At 34.2% G+C, this 11631-nt stretch overlaps 1 pseudogene; it reads left to right on the top strand.

The window, feature by feature from the left end:
* The first annotated feature begins 8686 nt into the window (after nt 1–8686).
* LOC117695463 (uncharacterized) lies at nt 8687–10965 on the top strand (annotated as a pseudogene).
* The last annotated feature ends 666 nt before the right edge of the window (nt 10966–11631 follow it).

Genomic DNA, 11631 nt, shown 5'->3' with positions numbered 1-11631 from the left:
ATCTAAAAAGAACACAGTATAGCCAGACCTGCTTTGCCAACTGCTTGCATTTTGGCTGCCTGAGATTGGCACACAGACTGTCTGCTACAACCCAAACAAAGACAGAGACTACTCAGAAGCACAGAAGCCTCAGGAAAATACTCAGGTAGAGACAAAAGATAAAATTAGAGAAAGCCAACCAAAGGTTGTTAGAAAACAAACTTTAGTATCTGTTTAGTATACAACAAAATTAGCAGATTATGATACTCCACTACTTGAGTCATCAAGAATACAAAAGGCAACCTATAGATGTGTTAGAACTGAGAAAATTTAAGGAAATTATCAATATTAGAATGCATTAACCATTTGTAAAACAAGTCCTGATGTCTTTGGGTATTAAAAATTGAATAATACGGCAAGACTAGAAGGATACAGCAAACATAATATTAGACCTGGGATCATATTCACAATGCTTCTCATGGTAGAGAGAAGAGGTAAAGGAGATAGCACTATGAAATAAATTTAGAGGTAGAAATGTTTCTAAAGATCATTTGTTTCATAAGTGTCATTTTGCTGAGTTAAAGGAGCAGGCTGAGCATGATGAAGAAAACTTGATATTATATTGCTGAGTAGTCCTGAATGCCTGTGACAAGATCATGGAGACAGGGAAAAATCTTGAAACATTTTCTCCAGTCATGTAAGGTCCAAAGGAAAGTCCTTGTCTTTTTGCAAAGGTTGACTTCCATTATAAAAAGGAGTATATGGGCTCCATCAGCAAGAAAGGCACTAATTGAGTCTTCAGCTTTTAAAAATGTGAATGCTGAATCCAATGAAGTAATCAGACCACTGAGGCAAGGTCAGCATCAATAGATGACTGGATTAGATATACAGATTATTTTAGATCTCTTTCACCTGATAGGACCTTAATAGAAGAAGCTGCTACTAGAGGCCTAGAGACAACCCAAAATTTCATATGTCATAATTGTGGTGGGCAGGGTCATGTCAAAATAAATTGCAGAGAAAACAAAATTATTACCAAAAGGGGACCTATGCCACCTGGAATATGTAAAAGATATGGCAAAAGCCAACATCAACAGCAGACAGACGCTGTAACAGTTTTCCAAAAAATTCCCTGGAGGGATATCTTGCAGGCCTCAATGCCAGACAAATAGAGTTCTATTCATCAGGAAAACTATACACTATTTCTCTGAAAACAGATGTTCTAAGACCAGATAACAAGGTCTAAGCAAACACTATAGACAATTTAAAAAGGGTAAAAGGGGGCAAAGATGGATATTTTGGCAAACTTCTATAGAGGATTAAATGCCAGAGCTAAGGATATTAGTAAACAATTCTGATATTAAAGGAATGATCCACATTGGAGCAGATATCACCATTATCTCTCCAGAATCTTGGTCTGCAGGTGGGCCACTTCAAGAAGTAGGCATCTAATTTCAAGTAGTTGAGACTTTATACAAAACAGAGCAAAACACCATATGGCTTGAAAATATGGGGACTGAAGGTCAGATAGCAAAATTAAGGCAGTACATGGTGATATAGCCATAAACTTATGGAGAAGATATCTGTTACTATAGTGAAAAACAAAATAATATCTCTTCTGCTTCAGAGGGTGGCCATAAAACTGGTCAGGGTCCTAGTAATAAAATTATATTATGTCTGGAATGTAATCAAAGACAGTTACATTTTGTCAGTGCTATCTATAAATAAGATACAGAAGGGCCTAAAAATCAGCTTTACATCAAGAAGCCACTGCTGATAAAACACCAACACCCTTACCACTAAGATGTTAATTGAACCACACATTTGGATTGATCAATGGTCTAGGACAAAAGAAAATCTACAGGTACTAGAACAGGTAGTCCAGGAGTACCTGGAGGCTCAGCACATAGTGGAGTCTACCCACCCATGGAATTTTCCTGTATTTGTTATTAAAAAGAAGTCTGGCAAATGGAGGATTTTCAAAGATCTCAGAACAATTAATAAGAGTATTCAGCCAATGGATTCTCTGCAGCCTGGAAACCATTACCTTCATTGTTGCCTAAGGAATGTTCTATCATAGTGATTGATTTAAAAGATTGTTTTTTTTTTCACAATCCCTCTACGTGATCATTATAAGAAAAGATTTGCTTTTTCAGTGACTAAATTGAATAAAAGTTGCCCAGTAAAAAGTTATCATTGGAAAGTCCTGTGACAGGTAATGTTAAATAACCCTATCTTGTGTCAATATTTTATACAATACCCATTGGAGATGATTCATAAACAATTTCCTCAATCTATTATTTATTATTATATGGATGATACTATATTGGACAATTTGGGTGTAAATATCCTGAAATAATGTTTGACAAAGTTAAGAAAAAAATTGCCTTGATGGAGATTGCAAATAGTCACTGAACAATAAAAAGGGGATTCTATTAGTAATCTAGGATATAGAATAAGTGTATAAAATGTTAGGTCACAAAAGGGTCAAATTAGAATAAACCAATTAAAGACTTTAATGATTTTCAGAAGCTACTAGGAGCTATTAACTGGGTATAGCCTGCAGATGGCTTAGCTACTGAACACCTAAACAACATATTTCAAACCTTACAAGGTGATACATGTTTAAATTGCCTGAGAAAATTATCAGCCAAGGCTCAGAAATAGTTAGGTCTGGTAAAACAGAAATTAGGGAATATACATCTAAAATCATATTGATCCAAAGATGGCCTGCATCTTGGTTATCTTGCCTTGTACGCATTCCTCTACAGGAATTCTTATGCAGAGGGAAGATTATATGTTAGAATTGATATTTTCGCACACAAAGAGAGTGCAGAAATTTAAAATCTTCATAGAAAAGTTCTCTGAATTGATACTAAGGAAAAATGAAACTAGCTGAAATGGATCTCTCTGAAATTGTGGTACCTTTTACTAATGCTGAAATTGCCTCCTTATGAACACAAATGAATATTGGCAGAGTGTGAAGGATGATTCTGAATTGACTTCACTGTTTATTAACCTACAATGAAAGATCAGGAACAGGAGTCATCCACTGTATATAATACATATAAGATCCCATATGGGTCTGTCAGGTCCTCTAGAACAAGATAATAATGAAATCGATCAGCTATTGATAGGATGTGTACTAGTGGCTTCAGAATTTCATGAAAAACATGGTAACAGCAAAAGGTTTAGAGAAAGAATTCTCTAATTCTTTTAACAACAAGCCATGGAAATTGTGAAACAATGTCCTACATGGTCATTACAAAACCAAACTCCATTTCCTATAGGAAGTAACCATAAGGTACCTGAAGAAATGATATTTGGTAAATTAATGCATTCCATGTTATAGAGTTTGGTAAAGTGAGATATGTGCATCATAAAATACATACATATTTAGGATTTAAATGGGTAACAGTTTTAGCTTCAGAAAACTCTGATTCTGTAATTACACATTTGTTAGAAGTTATGGCTATAATGGGAATACCCATATAAATTGAAATGGACAATAGTCTGGCATATGTCTCTAATAAGATGAAGCAGTTTTGTACATATAATATAAAACATGTTGCAGGCATATCACATAATCCTACAAGACAAGCGATTGTGGACAGATCTGATCATACTTTAAGAGAGATGCTTAACAAAAAAGGGGGCAACAAAGACCCAATAGATACGTTGCATAGTGCTTTATTAATCCTAAATTCTTCAATGCTAATAAAGAAAAATATGGTTGCTGAAAGTCATTGGATTTTGGAATAAAATTGCTTACTGAAACAGACTGTTTATTTTAAGTATGTTCTAAAATTACATTGAAAAAAGGGAAATGTGTTACACTGGGGGAGAGGTTATGTTTATATTTCCACAGGAAAAGAAAAGCTATGGGTTTCTTCCAAGTTTATAAAATTCAGACATTGCAAAGGGAGAACCCCTGAAGATCTTTGCTACAGACATGATGGAGATTGACATGATCAATAAGATAGGTGATATATGTATATATTTATATATGCATCTATGCATCATGTATCTATGTATCTAGTATCTCTTTATCTCTGTATCTCTGTATCTCTGTAGATATGTGTATATGTGTATATGTATATATGTATATATGTATATACATATATATGTATATACGTATATGTGTATATGTGTATATGTATATATGTATATACATATATATGTATATACATATGTATATATGTATATATGTATATACGTATATATGTATATATGTACATATGTATATATGTGCATGGATATATGCATATATGTATATATGCATACATGTATGTCTGTATACATGTATTTATGTATATATGCACGTCTGCATATATGAATATATGTACATATGCATATATGTATAAATGCATATGTACACATATGCATATATGTATATATTTATATATGTATATATGCATATATGCAGACATGCAGACATGCAGATATGCAGATATGTATGTATGTATGTATATCTGTATCTGTATATCTATATCTGTATATATGTATATAGATATTTGTATATCTGTATATCTGTATGCCTGTATATCTGTATATCTCTATCTATCTATCTATCTATCTATCTATCTATCTATCTATCTACCTATCTATACACAGAGACAGCTCTGGGACTAGCAGAGACTTAAATGTCTATTTTCAGCCAATAACTCTCATCCATCTGGTACAAAATTCTCCTCGTGACTTATTACACACCATCATTTAAGATGGCATGGTTTGAAATTTACATTGTAGTTTGATTAAATGTTCAAACTCACCTCTAAAGAAGGTAGTTGTCTTTCTTTATTGACCTTCGTTAATTGATCTGTGCACCTTGCCCATTCCATACAAAACTCTTCACAAAGATATGTATTGCTTATAAGGTATGTACATTGCATAATGGAAGAGGCAAAAGAGAGCCCTGATAAGATTGACACTCTTGGATGCTAAGACTGTGGAACCCTCATTCTAGCTTCCTGCTTGATTCCACCTCTATGACTTTGAAACTATTTCCTCTGAAGACTTAATTTCAGGACATTTCCCAAACAACTAACTCCTGTATTCAGCATTTCAGATTGTTACTGTCAGGACTTCAGCTAAGCCATGAACTTTGTTAGCATTCAGAGACTGAAAGTCAAATCATGCCATCTAGCCTTACTTTGACAAAAATTTTCCTATTTCCCTTTAGTCCCTCCCCCCAAAGGGAATTCTTCATGTTTATTCAGCAAAAGGCAAGCAAAGAAGGTCATTTGAGTTGGGGTAGTCCTTTGAGTTGGGGTAGATAGTACTAGTTATATCATGAATTATAGATATGTTGTCATTTTAAGGAATAATTTGCAAATATTGTAGTTTTGGAAAGCCAAAAACTATAGAGCATAGATAGACTCAGGGATTTCTACCTTTCCTTTCATCTTATCTATCTAAAGAAAGGGGAGTGTACAAGAAAACTGGGGATATAATAATATAAAAATTAGACAAATAGACAAATAGGGATAGGATATTAAATTACTCTTAAAAAGAACATATTGTATAGTCATAATCTTACATTGGTAGAAATCTTTATATTTGATACAAATTTGAAGTTATAATTCTTTGCATTGGTGCAGAATTTATATATTAATACAAGTTTAAGGCTTACACTGGCAAAAATCTTTGTATATTAATACAAAATTTAAAATTAATGTTGTTACTCTTAGATAGGCATTGTGCCTATAAAGTCATTAAAGAATACAAGGCTTAGACATAGTTCTTTTAACAGCTGCTATTAAAAACTGTTTAGGGGGGCTGGAGAGATGGCTCAGTGGTTAAGAGCACTGACTGCTCTTCCAGAGGTCCTGAGTTCAATTCCCAGCAACCACATGGTGGCTCACAACCATCTGCAATTAGATCTGATGCCCTCTTCTGGCTTGCCTGAAGACAACTACAGTGTACTCATATATGTAAAATAAATAAATAAAATCTTTAAAAATAAATAAATAAACAAAAATAAAAATGTTTTTAAAAAACTGTTTAGGATGATTAAATAATACAAATTAATAGTCAGATACTGAAACTCATGGTCATACTAGATTCTAATTTAGTTAATTATTACAAGTGTTTTCAAGATTATTCAAAAAGTGGACACCTAAGAATATTCAATTTTGACAATTCAGTTATGATTGTATATGTGTGTGTTCTTCAAAATTCAAAAGCATCAGAGATTCAGGGAATATGGTATTTAATGTTATTTTATTATTAAAATAACTTTTGACTGTTAGACATGTCTGCTCCTGACACTATCTCCATCCCACTTTAAAGAAGATATTGAGCATCATTACATCCATATAGAATTGCTCCAGTTGTGGCAAACTAGCAATTGGGCAAAATTTCACTTAATTCCATCTATAGACAAAATGATGTGCGAAATAGGACAAGTTGAATGTGGGATAGTTGACTGCTAAGCTCTGCCAATACATGTTAAGCTTGTCCTTCATAATTCCTCCTTCACTTAAGGTTTGTCAGATGGTTCTGGGCCTTAGATACAAAAAAAAATTTGTAGATATGTCCATTGAGCCTGAGCAACAAAACTCTCCATTTTGATTGGTTATGTTTTTAATGGAGATGTCTCTGAAGCAGCTTAATTTTATAGTTTGCCTCATTTGTACCTCTGTTGACTAATGAACTTGGTACTATAAGATACTGGAATAGTTACTACAGGAAAAGTTTAACTAGCAAAACCATCTAGCTGCAAGTCCTTTGAACTACAAACTACAATAACCTACCAGGAAGTGATTTTGGTGTAAGTTTCACAAAAGTTATGGGAGTAACTGGCTAAATTTATACTGGTCTCAGAGTCCATGTTTCAAGATTGAACCCATAAATAACACTGCTTGAGTGGACAAGCAACTGATATTGGATATGTCATTGCCATAGAGGAAACCTACTACTAATATTCTGGTCAAAGAATATTGAAATAAGATCACTTTAAATGTAAATCTAATTTACTCATAGATTACTTCCTCACTCAATCCACATCCTAAAGGGTTTTTCCTGCAGTAGATGATAATTAACAAACTAATCCACAACTGAAAAATGAGCAGAGTGTGCAAAACTTTGAAGTACTCACTCCTAAATGACATGTGTTCACCCCTTCCCATGCTATAGAAGTCTGTAACAGCATGCACACAAGTTCATACCAGACAATTCCAGTACTTTCACAAAGTAAAACACACTGAATCCCCTCTAACCTAGGAGCTATTTGCATTTAATTAGTCTACTGGGAAAAAGAAAGGAGCATCACTAGCACCATTTCAGGGAATAGTTAGCAATTTCACAGTGGGTCCAAAAATAATTAACTAAATTTTAAGACTTTTTATGGTTTGGGGTACATGAACATATACACATGCAGTTGGACTAGTTTGCTGTTGGGAGCCAACTTTTAACAGAAAGAGGCTAGAAAGCAGCTATCCACATGCTAGCCACACCTCCAAGGCTTATGTCATATCCACACGCCTACAAGGGTCTTGGCAAAAGTGTATAAATACCCCAGATTTCCCTTCAATAAAAAAGACTTGAGACTTGATCAGAACCTCTGTCCTGTCTCCATTCCTTGCATCTCTTCCCACTCTCTCTCTCTCTAGACCCTGACCTGAAGACCAGAGAGGCAGATTGAAGCCAGGCAGTGGTGGCATAGGACTTTAATTCCAGCCTTTGAAAGGCCAAGCCAGGCAGAGCAGAGCAGGCCACAACATAGTAACTATTCAGGCATTGTTAAGTCTTTTGTCTCAAGCCAGGTAGAGCAGAGCCGGTTGCAACAGTTTGCAGGTGAGGAAGGATCTTGCAAATATCAAAGGGGAAATATGTAATCGTATTATACTATATAAGGAGTCATTCTAAATTAAAAAATAAAATAATTTATTTCCCTAAACCTTCTCACATGGGAGAAGGACTCTGGTCTCTCTGGCCCTTGACTATGAATCATTACTCATTATGAATCATGGAAACATAAGAACTTTTAAAGTCATTTTCTAACACTAGGTAATCACTAACATTTGCACTTCAAAAAAAATATAGAGGCAAGTATTTAATATTTTATGTAGTTATTAGTAATAACTTTCTATTTCACAAGACAAAGATGGCCACTGAGGCCACTGACATAAGATTGAGCAGTTTGGTGATATTTCCATGTATGTAAATCCAGCAATATCAAGTGCCAGGAAGCCCTGCTTGTATAAGAGGGTTCTTCAGCTTGTGATGATATATATATATATATATATATATATATATATATATATATACACACATATGTGTGTGTGTGTGTGTATAATGTGTGTGTGTTTCTGTATGTGTATGTATATGTATGTATGTGTGCGTGTGTGTGTGTGTGTGTGTGTGTGTGTGTAGTGTGTGTGTAGTTTCCTAAAGTTGATTTAGACTCTTTCTTCTCCTATCAATAATAAGTAGATAATCATTGTCTGGATCTTATTGGAGGTTTAGGAATATCAGATGTGTTAATTTCCGTAAACTGTATGACTGAGATACCACCTACTCAAACCACAGGACAAAAATGTAAAGATCTGTGTGAGCCAGTCTTGGTTTGTTAGACACTCTTCTGAGTTGAAATGTCTACCTAACAGAACTGCTTATCTTGAAGGTGATTCACCTCTTGTGTGACTCCATTTCATTCAACATTTTCTGATGGTTGGAAGATATTTATGATAGTAGCATCTTTCAAATGGATCACCTCACACTTGATACACAAAGGTAAAACATTAAATAAATTAAATGGAGGCTTTCAAGTTGGGTCTATATGAAAGAGATACATCTATTTCATTGGATTCAAACATGAGCAGGACCAAATCTTAGTAGGGTAGCACATTTGTGTGGCATAGCATTTTCCACCTGAGTCAGGTTGTAAATCAAAACTCACCACTTCTGTAGTTCACTGCACCAAATTTGCCTTGATAAGTAACAATGTATAAGGTATTACTGAGGCCCACATAAACTGAAATCACATCTTTCTGCTATAACTTTTTAAGTGGTACAGCTACCATCCTCTCCAAATTGGGAAGCACTGAACCTGTCCATTAGTGGGTACCTATGAGGGAAGATTTTTCTAGTGATGAGATCCTGTTTTTAGTACCCTTAGTACTTCTGAATGGACTATGGCAATGAAATTTGCCACATATGTGGTACCTGTAAACATTTGACACTTTGGCATTTTTCTCAAATACCCTGTGGCATCTCTCAATGAATACTTTTCCATGAGCACGAACACTAACTGCATCCCAACGTTTGGATTGAGGACAGATCTAAGTGAAGTTGAGCATACAATACATGTGGAGTCTTTATTTTCTGCTGAAAGATACATATTCTATAGTTAAGATAATTTATATTCAGCAATCAAATAAAGTTCATCAATGAGAGTGTATATTTGAGTACATTATGAGTAAATTGTGGAAATTTCAACAAGCCCTCAGGGTTTACATGCAGATTTTGGATTTTGGCACTGAAGAATGAATTTAGGATCTTTCATACATTAAGAAATCACTTTTCCACTAAGGAATAACCTTGTCCCAGACATCCACAGAATTTGAAAGTCATTGTCATTGTAATTATAAAATATTTTTTGCTATTTTTACAAATTTTACATTTCAGAAAAACATATATAAGAAAGATATTCTATACTTTTAGTTTGATATACATAGAGTTATTTTTGGAGTGTATCTTTTATGTTCCTGTCTTTTTGTAAGTCTGTGTGTTTATGTGCATATGTGTGTCAAGGAATATATACATATATAGAACATAGATGTTTTATGTATGGAATTTGGACATGCACTGTTATAACATGAATCATTTTTCATTTTGCTTGTTCTTACAGTAGACTTCATTTTCTAATGGTCACGCAATATAATTTAGAAATGATATTTGTCCATTTTTGTACTTGTTGCTCTCATTTATTTATTATATTTTGGCATTGAAAAAACAGATGACAAACACCACCTTACATGTGACAATACATATTCTTTTTTCTTACTATTAATTCCAACTGTAAATGTTTTTTAGCTAATAAATACTTACAGTTTATTATTTAAAAGATACACTGAAGTTATGCAAAGAAAACCACTGGTAAATGGTAGTCCTCCCATTGTCATGGATTTCCTGGCTTCTTATATTGTTACTTGAAGTATTTTGAACACTAATTCATAGACTACTTGAATGCAGCTATGTGAAAATAGATACAGTTTATGAGATCTTGGTGCTCCTTAAACTCTCTTTTTGTTTTCCCAGATTCTTTTGTATCCCTTACTTGACTTTATACTTGTTCAATATCATCTTCAGATTTAACAATGGGAAGGAGTGGATCTACAAGCTGAGTGACTTCCTCAGCATCTTATCAGCTTTACTGTTTGAAATACTCATTGCAAGCAGCTTATGCTGGTGCAGGTGGGAATTTGGCAACACTATTGTGCAGTTTGTGTCCTTTGGACTGTGGGAAGCATATTATGCTCAACAGTTTAACATCTCTGGGACATTAACCAAGATGCTGGTGTACACCTTTATTGATACAACTTGGAACATTTCAACTGAATTTTTGTATGCTCAAAACCTGATAGTATGGGCCATTTTGATGAAGCTCTTGGTTCTGGTTTTCAGTGCAATGGCCATTGAGATCAGCTGCAAGAAACACCCATTTGTGAAGATGTAGATATATTGCTACAAGATTTCTGCTTTAATTTTGTCTGTTAGCAGTGTTTTCATATTTCTTTCTGTGACTTGGAACCACATGGTAGCTCTTTATGGCCAAACCACTCTTGACTTTCCATCTGATTTTCCTGTTAAGAAAGAAGACTTAAGAAGCAAACATTTAACTGCTGTGTTTCCAATAGGTCTCCTCATATCCACAATGTCACTCTTTGTTGTGATCATGTTTCTCTCTGAGATAAGCTATTTAAAACTACAGAGTCCTGTGAAGGCCAATGTGCTTCCAAAATGGCTCGTCTAGAGGCCTGAATTGAGGCTTTCTGCATTTACAACATCTGTAAGACTGTTCCTTTAGAATTTTCCTATTTCTACAGAAATCTCATGTAGGCCTCAACTCATCCTAAATAAATTTGTTCTAGATCAAGCATCAATTGAGTCTCAAAGTATGTTTAAGCTTACTTCATTCTCTGTAACTCTAAACGTTTTTATTTCTTTAAAGTTTTTCATGTTCCAAACTCTGAAGGCTATGGTAATGTGTTCACATTTTGCCAACAAGCAGTAGAGAATAAATTAATTCTAAAATTCAAGTGCAAAAATTAAGAAAAAAAATGCCAGGTGACACATAAACAAAAATAAGTAACCATATTACTGTGTTGGGACCTGAGGTATAAACAACAACAACAAAGGCCTTTAAAAATGTTAAGGAAATCCAATAATGTAGTACCTTCTTAAATATGTACATATATGTAAGGAATTTAAACAGTGTCACAATATAATGTGTGTGATAATTCCCAAACTAGATACCTTATGCCTCCAATAAAACCCTTTTTGACAGGAAAAGAATATATTATTTTGAGACTTTGGGAGATATGGTTCAATAAACAATATGCTTCCTTAAAAAAACACCATAACTTTCTCTTCCAATGGCATTCATGATTTTTTACAGCCTTATGTTATAGCTTTCTTGCCAAGGAC

The sequence above is a fragment of the Arvicanthis niloticus genome, chromosome X (assembly GCF_011762505.2).
Source record: "Arvicanthis niloticus isolate mArvNil1 chromosome X, mArvNil1.pat.X, whole genome shotgun sequence".
NCBI classification, from domain to species: Eukaryota; Metazoa; Chordata; class Mammalia; order Rodentia; family Muridae; genus Arvicanthis; species Arvicanthis niloticus.
The sequence above is the reverse complement of the archived record's forward strand: the minus strand, read 5'-3'. Positions and strand labels throughout refer to the sequence as shown.